This window comes from Artemia franciscana, chromosome 8 (assembly GCF_032884065.1).
Source record: "Artemia franciscana chromosome 8, ASM3288406v1, whole genome shotgun sequence".
In the NCBI taxonomy this organism is placed as follows: domain Eukaryota; kingdom Metazoa; phylum Arthropoda; class Branchiopoda; order Anostraca; family Artemiidae; genus Artemia; species Artemia franciscana.
In genome coordinates, this window is record NC_088870.1 from 22103643 (window position 1) to 22123318 (window position 19676).

General features: G+C 36.3%; 1 protein-coding gene across 1 annotated transcript in view; it reads right to left on the reverse strand.

The window, feature by feature from the left end:
* Window positions 1-11086, reverse strand: part of LOC136030141 (formin-2-like) — a 230345-nt gene extending 219259 nt beyond the window's left edge. The window contains exon 1 of the mRNA XM_065708838.1: window positions 11025-11086. The gene's annotated coding sequence lies outside the window, so the exon portion shown is untranslated. The remainder of the gene's footprint in view (window positions 1-11024) is intronic.
* Window positions 11087-19676: the final 8590 nt, after the last annotated feature.

Below are 19676 nucleotides of genomic sequence, written 5' to 3' on the forward strand. Positions count from 1 at the left end.
CATTTTCTTTATTTGGGAGCACCTTAATAATTCCTTATATATGTCCTGAACTAAAATCAACTCCTTTGCCTCTTTTTTTTTATTTGATGATGTATGGGCACAATGACTATTTCCCCTTTCTGATCTATTGCCATTTCTTTTTACCCGTTTGAGATACTTATTTGAGCTCTATTTTTATGGCACTTGGTATTTACCAAGTGACATATAGCAATCACAATTTCTGTCAGTCTGTCTGTCTGTCTCTTGGTCCTGCTTTTGCTAGTTTGTACACTTGCAGATAAGCTAGGACAATGAAAGTTGGCAGGCATATCAGGGACAGATCAGATTAAATTAGAAATAGTCACTTCCCCGATTCGACCATCTGGGGGGGTGGGTGGTTGGAGGGGTGGTTAATTTGAAAAATTCGAAAAATGAGGTATTTTTAACTTACGAACAGGTTATTGTATGTTAATGAAATTTAATATTTAGAAGGATCTCATGCTTCAGAGTTCTTATTCTAAATCCCAACCGGATCTGGTGACACTGGGGGGAGTTGGAGGGGGAAACCAGAAATCTTAGAAAATGCTTTGAGTGGAGAGACCGGGATGAAACTTGGTGGGAAGAACGAGCACAAGTCCTAGATACTTGATCGACTTAAACGAAACGGATCCGCTCTCTTTGGGGGAATTGAGAGGAGGGTGGGGGTAAATTCGGAAAAATTAGAAAAAATGAAGTATTTTTAATTTACAAACAGGTGATCAAATCTTATGAAATCGGATATTTAGAAGGACTTAGTAACTCAGAGCTCTCATTTTAAATCCCGAACGGGTCCAGTAACACTGGGGGGAGTTGGAGGGGGAAACTGGAAATATTGGAAAACGCTTAGACTGGAGAGATCAGGATGAAACTTGGTGGGAAAAATAAGTACAAGTCTTAGATACGTGATTGACATAACCAGAATGGATATGCTCTCTTTGGGGGAGTTGGGGGGTTGTTAATTTGGAAACATTAGAAAAATTTAGGTATTTTTAACTTACGATCGGGTGACCAGATCTTAATGAAATTTGATATTTAGAAGGAACTCATGTCTCAGAGTTCTTATTTTAAATCCCGACCAGATATGGTGACATTTGGGGGGGGGGTTGGAGAGGGAAAACGGAAATTTAGGAAACACTAAGAGTGGAAAGATTGGAATGAAACTTGGTGGGAAGAATAAGCACATGTCGTAGATATGTGATTGACGTAACCAACTGGATCCAATCTATTCGGGGGAATTGGGGGGGGCAGTGCTTTGGCGAGCTCGGTGCTTCTGGACGTGCTAAGACGATGCAAATTGGTAGGTGTATCAGGAACCTGCACACATTGACTTGATTTCCCCGCTTTTCCCTAATTCGACCATCTGGGGGGCTGAATGGAGAGGAAAAACTAGAAAAAGTGAGGTATTTTTAACTTACGAATAGGTAATTGGACCTTAAAGAATTTTGATAGTTAGAAGAACCTCGTGTCTCAAAGCTCTTATTTTAAATCCTGTCCGGTATTAAGCCTCTGATTTTCTTTTTAATTCAATCTATTTTTTTTTTGAATTTTGCTAGAGCTCATGCCATATGAGCTCTTGGCTCTTGTTTAATCTAGTCTTTGCGCAATCCTTCCTTCAATTGTCCATGTTTCTGATTTTTCTTGTATCCTTAAGGCCGTGATTAAGTGAACTTGAAAACATCGAGCTTCAAAATTGAAGTTAGGGTAGCCTTCTGTCTTTTAATTCTCTAGAGACCGTCGATTGTCAAAACTTCAAATAGCACCAATTATCAAGTCTTGTGAAAGGTTTTGATAGACAGCTTCCTTTGGCGAGATACTTGAGCCGAGAAATAGTAATATATTTGGCTGCGTCTTGCAAAGCTTGGTTACCGACCAAGGGAGAAAAGAAAATGAGCAAAAGAGCACTATCATTCTCAAGTACAAAATGCCCATGTATATGAAACTGTGACGGCATGCATTGAGGGCATTTTAAAATTTATTGTTTTTTTCACTTTTTTTCCTAGGGATAGGCTATTTAAAATACCTCAGTTGATTAATTCGAAACTAAACACCAAACTTAGTTGAGAGCTTTCTTCGAGGATTCTTAGAAAACCAAAGTTTTCTGACGAATTAAATTAAAAAAAAATTAACTGAAAGTAAGGAGTGGCATTAAAACTTAAAACGAACAGAAATTACTTCGTATATGAAAGGGACTGCTTCCTCGTGAACGCCCCGCTCTTTACGCTAAAGTTTTTTACTGTTTTAAAATAGAGTTAAGAGAAAGAGTCGGACTTTAGCGTGAAGAGCGGGGCGTTGATGAGGAAGCAGCCCTTTCATATATGAAGTAATTTCTGTTCGTTTTATGTTTTAATGTCACTCCTTACTTCTAAGTTAAAAAACACTTGTTTTTATTTAATTTAATTTCTGAACGTTTTTGAAGCAATGCATGTTTTGATTTATGCTCTCTGCAGATGAATAATTAAAACGAAAATTGCATATTTTTTTTTTTTGGCTGAATGGCTTTCTCATAGTTTTGATCGAATGATTTTGAGGAAAAAAGGAGCGGGGAAGGAGGTCTAGTTGTCCTCCGATTTTTTGGTTATTTAAAAAGGCAAGTAGAACTTTTAATTTTTTACGAATGTTTTTAATAGTAAAATTATTATTAAAAATTAATTTTATTAGATAAAGATATACGTAACTTACAAATTAGCTTACGTAACGAACTTCTGTATTCTCATATTTTTATTACATATATGAGGGGGTTCACCCCTCGTCAGTACCTCGCTCTTTACGCTAAAGCTTAAATTTTGTCCCAATTTCTTAAGAATGACCCCTGAATCACAAAAGCCGTAGAATAAATAGTTGAAATTTCTAAAAATACTTTAGCGTAAAGAGCAAGGTATAGGGTTCTGCTCCGCCTCAAGGTTTGTCGCTTGACCTAAATCTCTTGACTTGTCTAGTTCTTCGGCGTACCGCATTATTAGGTATTTTGGATATTTGCATCTACCAAGTTCCAAATACTTTTTACAAAGGCGCTGTCTATGTGTGGTAACACTTTTAAGATGTATACCTCGCTTTGATTTAATTTTCCCCATGATTTCGGCTTTGTGTGCACAACTTTACTGAAGGCTCCTGACTATTTTTCATTTCTAGGTTCACGCCTATGGTATCATAGTACGATCTACGCGTCGGAGCGCGGGCTTAGAGGAGGCGCAAGTTCAGAGCTCTGTACCAGAGCTTCTCATGAGCAAGATAGGAGTTTTCATAACTGTATTGGTATCTAAGCTGTGTGAAAAAAAGAAGAAAACGGGAAAGAATAAGAAAAAGAATAGTCAGTCGGCTGATCAAAAATAATTTAAGTTTTGTTGAGGTTGCAAAACTTGTCCCAATCAAGGTGATACGGAGACGCTGCAAAATATAGAAAGAAGACAAAACACTGAATTATTGATGCTCTGGACAACAAGCGCTTGAGTGAGCTCTATGATACTGGGAAAGAATTCAATCAGGATCTTAGTACGATGTCAAGAAAGTTCAAAATGGGTAAAGGGGATTATAAATGGTGCTGGTATACTTGGCCCCAGCAGCAGGAAACGCATCTCCCAAAGAATATTTACACCACAACGGGGTAAAGAACCCTGTTTTGGTGTGCCAGAAAGACTAGTTGGCGGATTCCACGTGTGATGAAAAATAAGTATAACCAGGGAGAGTCAAGGGAGATCTAAAATATGCTCACTTAACCACTGGCATAGATTGGGCTGAAGAAATTGGGAAGCAAAATTTACGACTCCCAAATGGTAGGAAAGAACGCACGTTTCTTAAATCTCTTTACAGTAGGATGCCAAATCCATCCAGCATAAAGGCAAATAGCCTACACTTTTTTTTTATAGACAGATAGATACTTTATTGAATATACTACGAAATACAAAAAATACTAACCCCCAACAGAGAGCAGAGCTTGTAAGGTTGGGTGTGTAAATAAAGGACATACACAAAACAAAACATCTCGTTATAATAGCAGTAGTAATAGCAAAATTAACTTAGTTAACAAAAAAATAATAGCAACAAAAACCTAGAAAACAAGGAATGAAAGAAACGAAGGGAGAAAAAAATGCTGGGCAAGAAAGAAATGCTGGGCAGGAGGGGCTTGGGAAGCCGTCCCATCGTGGAGACGAAAACAAAATACAAAGAAAAATATTATAAATTCCTAAAGTGAAACTGTTAAAGGTAAATAAACAAACATTAAAAAACAATCTTTAATAATTGCTTCTTTAAATACAGCTGAGATTTTTGGGATTGATCAATCTGAGTTTTATCATTCAGCTTATATTTATTCGCAATAAATGGCTTTAGATACCTAAGTGAAAACCTTGACCTTTCACATCTTACAAAAGGAATTCTGTATAATCCCACCCACCGACGAGCCGAACGAGGAGATAAAATTAAGAAAAATTTATTGTAAAATTAATGTTTAGGATTTCGAATTTGAAAAAGTCATAAGAAAATATTTACATCACGAATACGTTTTAAATCTGGCAAATTAAGGAAAAAGTACATCGTTTTTGTTTCAAATGTAAGTACATCTAAATAAAAGTTTGGAAATTTCGGTAGGAAATTTACAAGTATTCTTACTGCCCTACTTTGTAGTACCTGTAATTGTTTTAAATGCGTCCAAAAAGATATTAAGATAAGCAATTGAGCAGTAATTCAAGTACGAAGCGATTAAAGAATGGTAAATTATTTTTAGTAAGGAAAATGGAAAAATATTTTTCACATGGTACATCGACCTAACATTTTTAGCAAGTTCAACCCTTAAATGATCAATGTGATCACGGAAAGACAACAATGGATCAAGAAAAACTCCTAAATAATGATATGACTGAACCCTACAAATTTTATTCCCACCAATCTGAAGCTCCTGACAAGGAATCAATATTGCGTAGCGTATTTTGAACGACCAAAAACCATAAATTCAGTTTTAATAAAATCTGGTACTAGATTAATGAAGATTATCGACTAATTGAAGTAACAGTTACAATTAATTTTTCAATTAATGTAATTGAATCCCTCGCTTTAACAGATATAGCTATGTCATCTCCAAATAGAATAGCAAGACTAATATTCCCCTGCAAACATTGCGGAAGATCGTCAATATAAATCAAAAATAAGAGCGAGCCTAATACTGAACCTTGAGGGACACCAATATCATTAAAGTTTTTTTTTTAATTAGAAAGTTTTCCATCTATCGCAATCATCTATCGTAATTTTACATCCACAAAGGTATGATTTTGCTAAGTGTAGTCCTATAACTCTTATGCCCGCAATTTCCATTTTGTCAGAAAGAATTTCATGGTTTAATGTGTCAAATGGTTTCTAAACATCGTAGAAAACAGTAGCCACCTGGAAATCATTATCTAAAAAATCATTTAATTCTAATAAAAGAGCCGCAACTGCGTGTTGTGTCGAATAAGTAAAAAGTAAAGAAAACGGCATTGGACTTTACAGTCCCTACTGGCGATGCTGATCTCCGTTTCATGGCCCTTCAGACAGGAAAGCAATGGGGGGCTGGGGGACAGCCATCCCGTGCTTTCCCACACCCTTCCTGTTTACCTACTCCAGATTTCTCCAGGTACCCATTTAGAGCTGGGTTGACTCTTGCTGAGCTAACAGAGCCACACCACTGGCCCCCATCCAAAGCTAAATAATTTGGTTCAGCAGGATTTGAATCCTCGCCCTTTCGGACAGAGGATCCTAAATCCAGCGCACCAATCCACTCGGCTAGGACGGTACTAAGGTAAAGAGCACGGCATTGGACTTTACAGTCCCCAGGGGCGGTGCTGATCTCCGTTCCTTGGCCCTTTAGCCAGGAAGTGCAAAGGGGGTTGGGAGCTAACTGTCCTATGCTTTCGCACACCCTTCCTGTTTACCTTCCCCAGATTTCTCCAGGTACCTATTTAGAGCTAAGTCGACTCTGACTGAGCTTACAGAGTCACGCCACAGACCCTCGTCTCAAATGGCTTATCCTAAATCCAAACTAGTGTTTGGTAAGAAAAAAAAATATCTTATCCAATGAATTAGAAATCCTTTCTTTTAAAATTTTTTCAAACACTTTAGATAAAGGCGATAAAATTGCAATGGGACGATAATACCTGAACCGATACATAAATTTAAAATCGGAATAAGTGGTACTCCAGCAATATTTTTTAACAACTTTGTTGATAGCCCATTATATCTAACTGAATTACCACTTTTTATATTTGTAATAACCTTAAGGAACTTTTCAAAACTAGTTGGGGCCATAAATATGCTCGTATCTTCAAAGGGAGGGGAAATCATGTTTATGCATCTACGAGAAGAAAAATCTATTCTGCAAAAACGAAAGATTATCCAACGCCGATAAAATAATCACTAAACATATCAGCAACAGCTTTCGGTCCTCTTGACCCTTATAATAGGTGGCTTATTCAATAAAAAAAAAAAATGAGGCAAAGACATTAGATTGTTGTCAGAAGAATTAGTATCATTGTCAGGGTATTTTATATAATCTTTGCGGCTGCTAGCAAGGAGATAAACATTTTTAGCGTAGGTGAAAGTCTCTTGGATTTTTCCAAGTAAAGCAATAGAGATTATTTCAATTGGACGTTTATATTACATGCCTTTTATCCGTGTCTCTCATGGGTGTCAGCAGAGGGGCAGGGGGGCAAGCCCCCCTGGAAATTTGGGACTGTAAATTAATTACAAGGAAACCAAAGAAAAGAGACCAGAATAGGGAAAAACCCTAGAAAAAATGTGTGTTGCTCCATTGTTGGCTGTCTGACAATAGATTTCGACCCTTAATGAGGAAAATATAAGTTCTAGTTTGCGACTGAGTAACACCTTTCCAGTTTTCCACAAATATTTTTTCTATATGATTTAGTTGGAGTAACAAAAAAAAAATCAGGTTCTTCATGGAAATGAAAGCTAATTAAATAATTATCCTTGTCAATAACGAAAGTGTAAGAGCCTAACTATTGATAACGTTCAAAGGATCAGCTATTTATGGTAATCCTAAATATCTATTTGTTTATTAGTAATTAGTGCAATTATTAGTACACAAGAAAGTTTGTATAATTAGAAAAATTGGAATAAAGGGCGATTTCGGCAAAAATACGCCTTCAACTTTTGCTTGCATTGCCAGATTACCCATGAGCTGTGATATATGAAGCAACTGTTATCAGAAATGGTTTCCCTGAACGGAATGCTGGGAATTTATGTATTTTCTCCCTGAATGGATACGTTTTTGTGTTTTATCATCATTTTTTTAGGAGTGATTGCGTTTATCTAGTTGTCACGTTGAAAATGATTTAATTTTTTACAGTTATGAAGCATAAAGTTGTCAAGTATTGGTTTCTGGAATTCAAAATTAAATTAAAAATATCGAATTCAAAAATTTTATTTGACTTTCTTTATCTTAGTTTTAATGTTTTACTTTGAACAAACGACTTTGATAATGTGTTACTTCTTATAAACACTGAGTCTAAATGCATTAAATGTTTTGGTGTTTGATAACCAAGTCCAAAACTGTCAGTATTGTGATTGTTCTTATTTAGTGTGGCTTGCTGGTCTAGGGCTATAATTCTCGCTTAGGGTGCAAGAGGTCTCAAGTTTGAATCCTGGAGCATCCTAATTTTTACATGAAAAAGATCCGAAACTAGATACGTGATCAATATAGCGACCGTTGAAAGTTGGCAGGTGTCTCAGGAACCGGACCAGATTAAATTCGAAATAGTCGCTTCACCCGATTCGACCATCTGGGGGGGGGGGGGTTAATTCGGAAGAATTAGAAAAATGAGGTATTTTTAACTTGCGAATGGGTAATCAGATCTTAATGAAGTTTGATATTTATAAGGACCTCGTGTCTCAGAGCTCTTATTTTAAATCTCGACCGGATCCGGTGACATTGGGGGGAGTTGGAGGGGGAAACCGGAAATCTTGGAAAACACTTAGAGTGGAGAGATCGGGATGAAACTTGGTGGGAAGAATAAGCACAAGTCCCAGACACTTGATTGACATGACCAGACCGGATCCACTCTCTTTGGGGGAGTTGGGGGGATTTCACGTACTTTAGCGAGTTTGGTGCTTCTGGACGTGCTAGGACAATGAAAATTGGTAGGCGCAAATTCATCTTCTTTAGAGGTAGAATACCGAACAAGAAGAGACTACAGGAACACTGTATTTGCAAGATTATCTTTGTAATAATTGCCATAAACAAAGAACAGCAAAATCGATAACTCTAGTACCGAGTCTAATTTTAGGTTCCGACCTCGTCACAAGCGCCATATGAGCTCTTGGCTCTTGTTAGTTTTGGTGAATACTGGTCTAAGTCACTTATTACTTCCAGTTGTTTTTTATCACAAATTACTTGATAAGATTTTCTTATGATCAAAATTTTTATAACCTGCTGATTTTATTTAGTTGAATAGGAAAATAAAAAGAAATAGGGTCAGTTTGACAGATGGATAGATGAATGGATTTAATTTTTTTTCTTGCTATTTTTTTTTAATGTCTGAATATATAAGGGGGGACAATAGTCCTGTTATCAAAGAGATACATTTTACAAGGCCGTTGCAAAATCAAAAGGTGGTATCTATGGAAGCAGGATGATTTTGGAGTATCTCTACTTCTTCTGTAAGCTATTAAGACGTAGGAAATTGCATATAGACAACTCTACATCTGTTATAATCTACAGAAGCAATAAATCTTTCTGTAATTTTGGTTTGAATTTGATTTTCTTTTAAGAATAAATGCATAATAATTAAATATATTATTTATTAAATAAATTGGTCTCTTTGCTAGAAATCCGTGTCGTTTAAAATTTACTGCATTTTGATTCATTTTGCATGCAATTTAATTGCTCTTTTTATTTGAGAGTTTATTCATAAAAACATTAAAAAATAAACTTATTCCTACCGAAAAATATCCTAAAATATATTCCCTATCACCGAACCACCACTGCTATTTGGCATCTGCCCCCCCCCTCCGGAAAATTTCCTGCCGGCGCCCTTGTGTCTCTGTATCTGGGGAACAGTGATTAGTGATACTAAATTTGTGCATGCTTATAATAGGCAATAACACTGTCACCGTCCAACCTTCTTGTCTTCTTTCCGCACTGTCTTGGGCTGTTTCTAATAGCACAGAAGCGCTTGTCTTGCGTTCGCAACACGGACACCACAGCCTATATAGATAACAGTTGCGCGGAGCCGTATCTTGCCTATAGAAGGATTTCAGCACACATCTTCCGGATTGAAAACAGAAATTTATGTTGTGACCACGGTTAATTCTGACATTAGTCCTTCCCCCTTATTAGTATTGTATAAAAATGATGTTAGTTCATTTGTTAACAGATATGTCTATCTATTATCTGTCCATGCGTTCTGTATAGGCTGTGGAATCCAGTTTCTAACTACGAGAGTGTCTGGTTTTGACGCAGCACCAATTAATATCGCGACTACAGCTATGTGTTGCTTTTGAAAAATATTTGCGCAACTGGTGCTTATACAGGCTGTGACGTACATAGATTACCTATGAAAAATTTTATTGCGCTGATATGTTTGATTATTTTCATTTCAGAAAATAATCAATATTGTCAGTTCTTATTTTAGAATATAGCACTCAATAGCATAATTTAAGAAGGTTTCTTTTAAAAAATCGTTTTGGAGAGGCGATCACCCTCATTGCCCCCTCCCAGTTAAATCCGTGCTTGGTTAAATCGCATCTTACGGATAAAGGGCGAACAATCGTCAAAGGTAGTTCTTTTTCTTTTTGTTTGTTTGTAAAATCCATCTGAGGCCCAACAAAAAGCAAGTCGTCTGGGAAGGTCCTTTAGACAGGAATTGCAATGGGGGGGGGGGCATTCTGTGCTTCCGTACATCTTCCTGTTTACTTTCACAAGGGTTTTTCATGTACCCGCTTCGAGCAGCATCGACTCTGACTGAGCTTACACAGTCACGCCACAGATCCCTGTTCCTCACCAAATAACCAGCAACACCAGGACTCGAATCTCTGTCCTCAGGACCAAAGGATTTAAAGCATAGCATCCTAATCTTGTTTCCCAGATATCTGTAATGATTTAGAAGAAAACAGAATTTCAAAGGAAGGGATAAAGAATGAAACTCTGGACGGATTGGGGTGGAGGGGGAGCGTGCACAGCTACAGCTGTATTAGCCTGAGGTAGCATGGTACTTTAGTGAGCAGTTAGAAGTAGCAATAATAGTAAAAACATATTCAATCATTAATCAGACTGTAGAGAAAATGCTTTTGATCCCCCTTCTCCCTGAAAGGATCCATTTTAATAACCCAGAAAATGGATTTTTCAATATAACATAAATTTATGTCACCCATTAATACTGTTTTTTTTTATTGGGAGAACTATCAAAACACCATCAATAAAAAATTAATTAATAACGTTAAAGAGTCTTTTTCGGGGCCTGACGGTGGTGGAGGTTGAATCGATGCTCAAAAATTACCTTATAAATAGCCAATAAAGTGGCACCAGGTATTCAATCTTAGACTCGCCGAAAGTAATTAAAAAGCATTTCGATTTGGTATAATAATGCATCTCGGAAGTGTAACAGTTCAAAATAAGGATGAAACCTTTTAATCGACAGTGAACAGATATAAAAAAAAAAATTTAACTGTATATTTCGAACACATATACAGTGTTCATCGTCAGCAGTAAAACTGAAACTTTTTTTTCATCAAGGACCTTAACATTGCAAGGAAAGTCCGTATTAGAAAAAGGTCCAAAATTTTTCTTTAAAACTAATAAAGTTTCAGTAGAAGAAATTATCTTTTCAATAGAAACATCTTTACATAGAAACCCCTCTGTTATACTTTCGTCATGGAAAGGCAGTGTGGTCTTCGAAATTATGTACAGTAAATAATGCATCTAAGAATTACAATAATAATTGCCCATTTCATTTGTTAAATGAGAATTTAAAGTGACATATAAATGGATCATTTTCCTCTTTTTTGAGTGTGCCTTAAAAACATACCTAGCTTGTACTGGCTTTAATGTATAAAACCGACTGTACCTAAACTATTCTTAATTCATACTGATTATTTTTCTGAAAAGATCAGTGAACTATCAAATGTTATGCTTTGTATTTATGTGCTTGCCAAGTCTTCCGTCACCTTTCTCGTGTACGAGGGCGTAAAACCTGCAATATTCTCAGGACTTGTCAAAAAGGTCACGAGAAAGAGTACACGAGTGTTAAATAATAAGAGAAATATATGCGTTCTTTTCAAAGATTAAATAAAAAACAGGTCTTTTCAATTGAAAGTAAGGAGCAATATTAAAACTTAACACCACCAGAAATTATTCTATATAAAAGGGGGGTTAACCCTTCCTTGATCCCTTGCTCTTTACACTCAGGCCTTTAATAATTAAAAAAAAGTTTCTTATTCCAATTAAATGGCCCTGGGGTTTCAGGAGTCGTTCTTGAGAAATGGGACAAAAAGTTAAACTTTGGCGTAAGGAGTGAGGGATTGAGGAGGCCTCCTCATATACGGAGCAATTCCTGCTCGTTCTAAAAAAAAAAAAAAATATGACCAAGATTGTTTTCAAAATATTAATTTCTGATCATTTTTGAAATAATTCCGGGAAATCCACCCTCCCCTCTGTGGAAAATTTAAAGTTCCTTTTGTAGAAAGTTTAAGTTTTAATTTCCCCATGGCAAATTTCTCCTGGTGATATTTTCTCCATGAAGAATTTCTCACGTGAGAAATCCCCCCACGTAAAATGCCCTAGATAATTCTAACTCTACTTAAAATTACCCTTGGGCAATTCTCCCAGAGTGTCTTCACATTTAAAATGGGGTCACCAACGAGAAATTAAGACAAGAGAGACACATTTCATATATGAATTCTTTTAAATTCTCCCTTGTAGAATTTGCGCTGTGAGGTTCATCCCCCTGAAACTTCCACCCCAATGAGAAGTTCTTGCCGTAGAAAATCCATGTCCAGAATATCCACCTCTGAAAAATGTCGGAATACTTCCCAATAACAAATATTATACGTAAACAACGGGTAAATTCCATAGCTTGCGGCCCTTCATATAGGGGCTCGGATGGTCAGATCATCCCCAAAGACATAGTTATTGGACCTTTTAATTATTTTGAACAGAATGGTTATCTCAAAATTTTGATCAGATGACATTGAGGAAAAAGGGCGCGGTAGGGGACAAGTTGCCTTTTCGTTTTTGTCACTTAAAAAGGACACTAGAACTTATAATTTCCGTCCAAATGAGCCCTTTCCCAATTTTTTAGGACCATTTGTTCAATTCGGTCACCCTGGGGGGAAAAACGCATCGTGGTCTTTCTTCTGCTAAAAAAAAAAAAAAAATACAAGTTCCACATTTTCAAGATCGGAGCTTAAAAACTCTACCGTAGAGTTTTCAAATACACTGAATATGATGATGCGATTTCAATAAGATTACTTAGCTTCTGGGGGATGTTTCCTCCCTTTACCGAAAATCAGGCAAATTTTCTCAGGCTAATAACTTTTGAAGGGTAAATTACACTTAATGAATTTTATATATTTGGAATCATCATAAAAGGCCAATTATTTTAATGTATGTATTGTTGTCAGAATTCTGTTTTAAGAGTTTTGGTTATCAGGGGAGAGACCAGGGTTTTTAGCTTAGGGGAATGTAAAAAACGTGCCGACAAAATCATCCCATGGGCCGACAAATATGCTAAATAAAGACGCCAAAGATTCTCGAAGTTTGTGGGATAGTCCCCCTTAACTGTGCCCCTGTTGGTTACTATTGGGTCGAGTCGCTCCTTACTTACGGTTCATTACCATGAACTGCGTGATCTCTTTTGTTACTTAAGGGCACTAGAGATTTCAAATTTCATTTGAATGAACGCTGTCCTGAGCTTTTATAACCACTGCTTTAATACGACTAACCCCTGACAAAACACAAAACCAAACAAATAAGCGCGTATTTGGGACCATCTTTCTCATGAAAATATAGAAAGTAAGTAAATCAATGTCTAGTGGGTAAATTCTTCTTTTTTAAATTAACGTGAAATTTAGAGCTTTGTTTATTTAGTTGATTTGACCAATTATTTTGTATAACTATTTTAAGTCATTCGAGGCAAGAAAGTGTGCATGCAGAATTGGGCGATAGGGGTGTGTGTGTGTGTTCAGAATCAGGCCACCTTCGAAAAGAAAACAAATCTCAACATCTTTAAAAATTAACCGTATGTTTGGTATGATTCTCCTACTTTTGCTTATTTTTGAATTTGTTTCACATACTTGAAAATAAACTTTCGCGTAGACGCCTAACTTAGAGACAACAAAGAGAGATAAAACTAAAAAAAAAAAAATCAAACGGGACCGCGGCCAGAAGAGAGAAAAGACTAAAACAACGCGAATATTTCGCCTGCATCTAAACTAGGTGTCCTCAGTACAAGACAAAAAGAAAAAACACTAAACTAAAAACAAATAAAACCACCACCAACAATAATAAATACAATTGTCGCTACTGATCCACGTAGGAAAAAAAAGCTATTAGAGTTACTTCAATGAGAACATCAAAGTAACTGAGGAAAAATTATAAAAATTTAAACTAAGTTAACTATTCTGTTGCGAAATAATCCTTTTGTTAGCTAATATTGAAGCAACTCTTTTTGGTCCAGTAGGTAATCTTGTCCCCTGGTGATTATGTAAAATTTCAATTCCCTTATTGACTATTGGTTCATTTTTCAAAAAAACAATCATAAATTAGGTCAATATTTAAATTCCCCGTGTCTCCATTTTTTAAAAGATTAGTAAACATACGTTTTTTTTTAATTTCTGTAGTCTACCTCGCCCACGGAGAAAAACCCTTATCATTAGAAATAGCTGTAGCCACATCAAATTATGTTCAGGATGAAAGAATGTATGTTCAGCCAGAGCCGAAACAAAAGTTTCAGGAGGCATTCTTAGTTGTAGGGTTTTTTTCTATTGAGTTGCGATGCTCAATAAATCTTTCAATAAATTGTTGGTGAGTTCTATCAATATAAAACTTTCCACAAGAACAAGGAATCTTATACACCCCACTAACTAAATCTCCCCGGGTTAAATCATTCCCAGAATTAAGGAAACTACCTAATGGTCTCGCCTAATTTAGTATCACATCTAAATAAAATGTGGCCTGAGCCCCCTCACTCCATGAAGAACCCACTTAGCCAAGATTAGAGATTGAGAACCTGATCGACTCAATCCCTCTCCCTCGTTCAAACTTCAAGGATAATAAGTAATCTCTTTCTAAGGAATTGTTTTCCTGTAAGGGAAATTTGTTCCAGAGGAAATCTTTTTCTGTGTTAAATAGAAGGATGATGGCTCTTCCCTATCTTTGGTAATTTTGCTAATTTAAGCCCGAAAGAAGGGCCTAAAAGACATTTTTAAGATCCTGCCTGATTTCAGTATCTACTTATGTTTTTTGATAGTCTGTTAAGCCAAGCATTCACAAAATAAAAGCTTTCTTTCGCCGGGAAATTGTTGATAAACTAGAGCCGCGGATGACCACAATCTAGGAATATTTTGACATCTGCGGCCTTCAGTAGGTTTTGGGAGATGTATTAAAGCTCCTGCCTTCGTTTGCTCCATACTTATAAGGCTTTAAATATTCAGTAAAAACCTATCAAAAAGAAATTACAATAATTTAGGCTAGGACTGTTTTTCTTGGACTGTAAACTTAAAAAGCCACTTTTCAGGGTCGGGGATGGATATTGAACCATTTTTTTTTAGCTCTTTTTCATTCAGTCCATCAAACCTTAGAAGTTGAAAGCAGTGATGGTATACGGTTGGAAACTCCTTTCTAGAGTAACGTTCGGGCAGTAACTCTTTTTCTGAGGATTTTCAAATTTCATGAAAAGGAAGTAAAAGAAAGGGCTGAAAACAGAAGCTTAGCATAACATTACCAGGTTCAGGTTTGGACCTAGCCCTCCGTCCCCATTTGGTAACCATTCAGGTCGCACTAAGAAATATCTGTTGGAAATTATGCTGATATTGGAAATACGTCCCTAACCTTGTGTATATTCTTCCCGATCTTGACCTCTCCTAATCTTGCCAATTCCTTACCCTATCTTACAGAGACATGTGGGGCTGCGTCCTCTCAAGTTAGCTAGTAAATAAAGGTAAATACAATGAAAAACCTAGACGGGAAAGAAACAAAAACGGTATTGTAGTATTTTACCTGTTTTGTCTCATAATTCATACTGAAATTCACCCTATTCTTGACGAAACACTGTTTATATAACCTTGGTACAGCAACACTTTTATCTATTCACGAAAACTACTGATTTGGCAACTCTGAGCATTAAACTCCCTTTTTTACAGGTGGTCTGAGCTTCCGTCACAAGTACTGTTTATAAAACAAATAAAAATCCAGTTTCTTTCTTTCAGGAAGTGCCATCACAATTTAATTTCCTCTTAGCTCAGCAACTTCTGTTACAGGGTGGATAACAAAGACTCAGACATGCTACGGAAACAGATCAGACAAAAAATAAAAATAAGGCCAGCTGTCCAAAGTCAAAACAAACTAAAGGCAAATTACATATAAACATATACGATGAGGGGGGGGGGCTCTGGGCCCGGGATTCCGAAATCTCATAATTTCTGATTCTGATACTTCTCAAAAAATAAAGGATTTGAAGGATCCCCTCCTCCTTCCTGCATACGTGCCTAATATAGAGTTGGTTTGGTTAGGTATTTAATATAATGCGTTCTGGGTGGTCTGCTTTCCATAATTCTCTATTGTAGTTTCCAAACTTTTGTTACTAAAGTGTTATTGTTTCATCATATCTAGGTATATTTCACTATGATTAACCTAACTTCACTTCTTGAGTGTGGTCGGGATAGCACCTAAGTACCCTCATATGTTCTAACACTCAAATACTTCTTGTACAAACTTTCGACCAAGCTAGATTTGATAGAAAGTACTATCCGCAGTGGTTTCACTAATTTTCGCAGCTCCGTTTCTAACTTTCCTCACTAAGACACCTTTGCCGTTTCGCAAGCTAATTTCATAAGATTGTTCTCCTTCTCATAAATAGTTCCCAACCTGTGGCACGTGTGCCCCCAAGGGTACGAAGACGATTGTAAGGGGGATGAAGAAGGGTACGAGGAAGATTGTCACCTTTTTTTTTTTTATCAAAAACGTCCGATCAAAACTAAGAGAAAGCCATTTAGCCAAAAAAAAAAAAAATATATATGCAAATTTCGTTTTAAGCATTCATGGGTGCTTCAAATCAAAACATGCATTAATTCAAAAATGTTCTGAAACTAAATAAAAGAAATCAAGTTTTTTAACTGGAAGTAAGGAGCGACGTTAAAACTTAAAACGAACAGAAAATTACTCCGTATACGAAAGGAGCTGTTCCCTCCTCAATGCCTTGCTCTTAACGCTAAAGTTTTTTACTGTTTTAAAAGGTAGATTTAAGAGAAAGAGTCAAAATTTAGCGCAAAGAGCTTGGCATTGAGAAGGGAACAGCCCCTTTCAAATACGGAGGAATCTCTGTTCGCTTCAAGTTTTAACGTCACTCCTTACTTTCAGTTAAAAAAAACTTGTTTTTTATATATTTAATATCAAGTTAGAAATCCACCTAACTGCTGTTATTGACGAAGTGACAAAAATAGAACAAAGCTGCTTTTATGACTGGGAAGAGGATTAACTTGCTAGTTTTTCTTTCTTCGTCTTTTCTTTGCTCTTCATTCTGTATCATTCCCAAAGACCATCTTCCATCTAAGCTTTTTCAAATTGGTTGCTTCAAAACATTGTTTACGGGAAAAAATAGCATTTGTTGCTGATTAAGGAATGGTAACTATTATCTTGATTATTCACAAACTAAAGGCAAATTAACTAATTAATTCTTAATCGTTATGTCAGGTTGTGCTTATGCGGATAATTTATTTGGGGGCCAGAACTTGTAGAAACATCCTTCGAGTGGACATTGACATCGATAACTTCGAAGACCACACTGCCTTTCCGTGACGAAATCTTTACTGCTGATGATGAACGCTGTATATGTGTTCGAAATATCCAGTTAAATAATTTTATATCTATTCACTGTCAATAAAAAGGTATCATCTCTATTTTGAACTGTTTTACTTTCGACTTTGACACCATTTAAAATTAATAAATATATACTAAAAACAAGAAAATTATTGGGAAAAACTAGGAAAAAATTATCTTCAATGTTAACCCCCGCGCAATTCTTAGCTCTCCCCCCAAAACCTCATAATCAAGATTACTTCTCATGTACAAAGAACTTGAAATTTTTTTTTAGAAAATCAAAATCTTGCTTCATTCATTGTCTTAGTCAAAGTAAAATCACTGCCTTAGTAAATAGCAATGTTGATTGCATTTTATTTTCTTAGTATTTTTTTTTTGGCCTCATCAAATGCAAAAAATGGCCATATGAACGTAGGGACAGTTCACTGTATCACAAACCGAAGTTTCTTGTACACTTTTTATAGGTTGAAACTGCTCTGATGGCAGCCTCTCGCACTTTCAATCCCATATGTGCCTCCTGACGACCTTTGAGCTTTGAGAGGTACCGAATCCAAATTTCGAGATACTGGTAGTAATTAAAGCGAAATAGGGAAAAAAGTGTGTCTCTAGAGTGACATCACTAACGTAGTCCCAGCGGCAAGGGCCCAAAATTGTGGAAATAGCTCGCAGATAATGAAAGACTTGTAAGTAGCCTAAGAAAGGCAAAATGTTTGCCTTATTCACCGAAATTTTGGCACTGTTAAACTTTTCTTTCTAATAAAGTATTTTTCGTCAAGTCTTTGCAATTGCTTTCTAGTACAAGGATTTTAACTTTTGTGATTTAAGGATCCAAGAGTAAGACCCTCCACCAGCAGTCAACAATGATTGCCCTTCACCTTCAGCACCCCCCCTCTTCCGTCAACAGAAAACACTGTGCCTCTCAATTGTTTGGTTGACAGTAAGCACTGTCTGTCTCCATTCTTCTTTTATTAAATGTTACATACAATCTGTTTCTAAACCCTTTCGCTTAGCAGCACGTAAGGTCCATCTCTGATCCCCCTTGATCAACTACAGTGCATGTGTTACTTTCCTGACCTCTCTTAGTCAACGGTGCATTTGCTACGTCTTCATCTACCTTCGGTCATAAGTGTGTACGGACGTGTTCAATACGATGTAAACATAAGAGGAATATTTACACATTAAGAATGTATTTCACTAGCGCCACGACCTTTTTCCCCTGTGAGATTGAATCTTCGCAAGCTGCCTTAAACAACCTATGACTCGGCATACGAACAACTCTCAACCAAAATCTGATCATTGTGACTACTATGTAACCTTTTAGTGGCCATAGACCTAAATCACCATTTAAAAACAGAGAATGAGTCAGTCTATGCAGCTCGGCCTAGCCAGAGTCCAAAAATTTAACTCCCTAGTCAATTCTTTTTCTTAGGCGGCAAATCGGTCGAATACAAAGGTATCAGTTTTCTTCGTCACTTCAACTAAAAAAACATAAGAAAGTTGAACTTAAGGGGTTTCTCACTCAAAATTACTATTAACTGCAGGTTATCCTTAGCAATTCTTCTTGTAATTATTTATACAATATAATTTTTTATATGTATTTATTAACCGGTAGATTGATGTCTGCACGCTACTTATTCTCTAGACTCTGTTTAAACAGGTTAAAACTAACTAATACTTGACTGAATCGCTCCTGAACAATCCGAGTGGTTAGTCCCTTGGTGTAATTTTTGCATTCTCACACGCTCCGATTACAGCTGGATCTAGTCTTTTGAGGGGAATTTTTTACTTTGGAACACAAATATGTAATGTATTTGAAGGGACTGCAGCCAGGAAGTATATATTATAGAAATAAGTTTCTGACTGTTGAGTAGGAAATTTTTTGCTCTATTTTTTGATATCCCACAACAACAGTGTCAAGTATAGCAATCTAGAATGGAAACCCGAAACAGGTTGTATAATTATTTTGGAATTACAAAAAAAAATAATTGTCGGCTTTAAGATTTGATTAGATCAAAATATTCACCAAATTTTTTATTTCTATTGACATAAAAACCGCCAAAATCACAAATTCGGGAACGTCAGGCAAACTCCAAATGTTTAACATGGGAAGTATAGGAAGATTCCATGAGAGTGCGTCCTGCCTTAAAGTACCCTATTTGAATACATTCTACCTGAACAGCTTTATCATGCCCCCAAAATCTCTATTCTATAATCTTGAATCGGTATCATTTTCGATAGAAAACCCTTTTATGCAACGACAAATTCTTTATTTCTGTTAAATTATTTCGGAAAATTGTTAACATTGCTGCTCTTTTCCAGCTAAACGTTTCCTTTATGCGCAAATCCCGTCCTTCATTACTTTGAAAGTATATCCAAGATATTTTATCCACAACAGTTTTATCAATAACTTAAATCTCCTCTTCTTCTTCAAAAAAAAAATCTACCTTCACGTTTATCTTATTAAATATGATCACATTTGGTTTCTGAACATTTTACCTGAAGGCACTTCTTCTTTAGACAATTTTATGTTAGATCTAGTAACCTCTGTAAACCTTGCACCAATTTCCCCACTTCAAAATAACCAGACTTCTAAGAGTAGCCTCCGAGTTGGAGGCAAAAAGCTTTAACCAATATCGATCGAGGT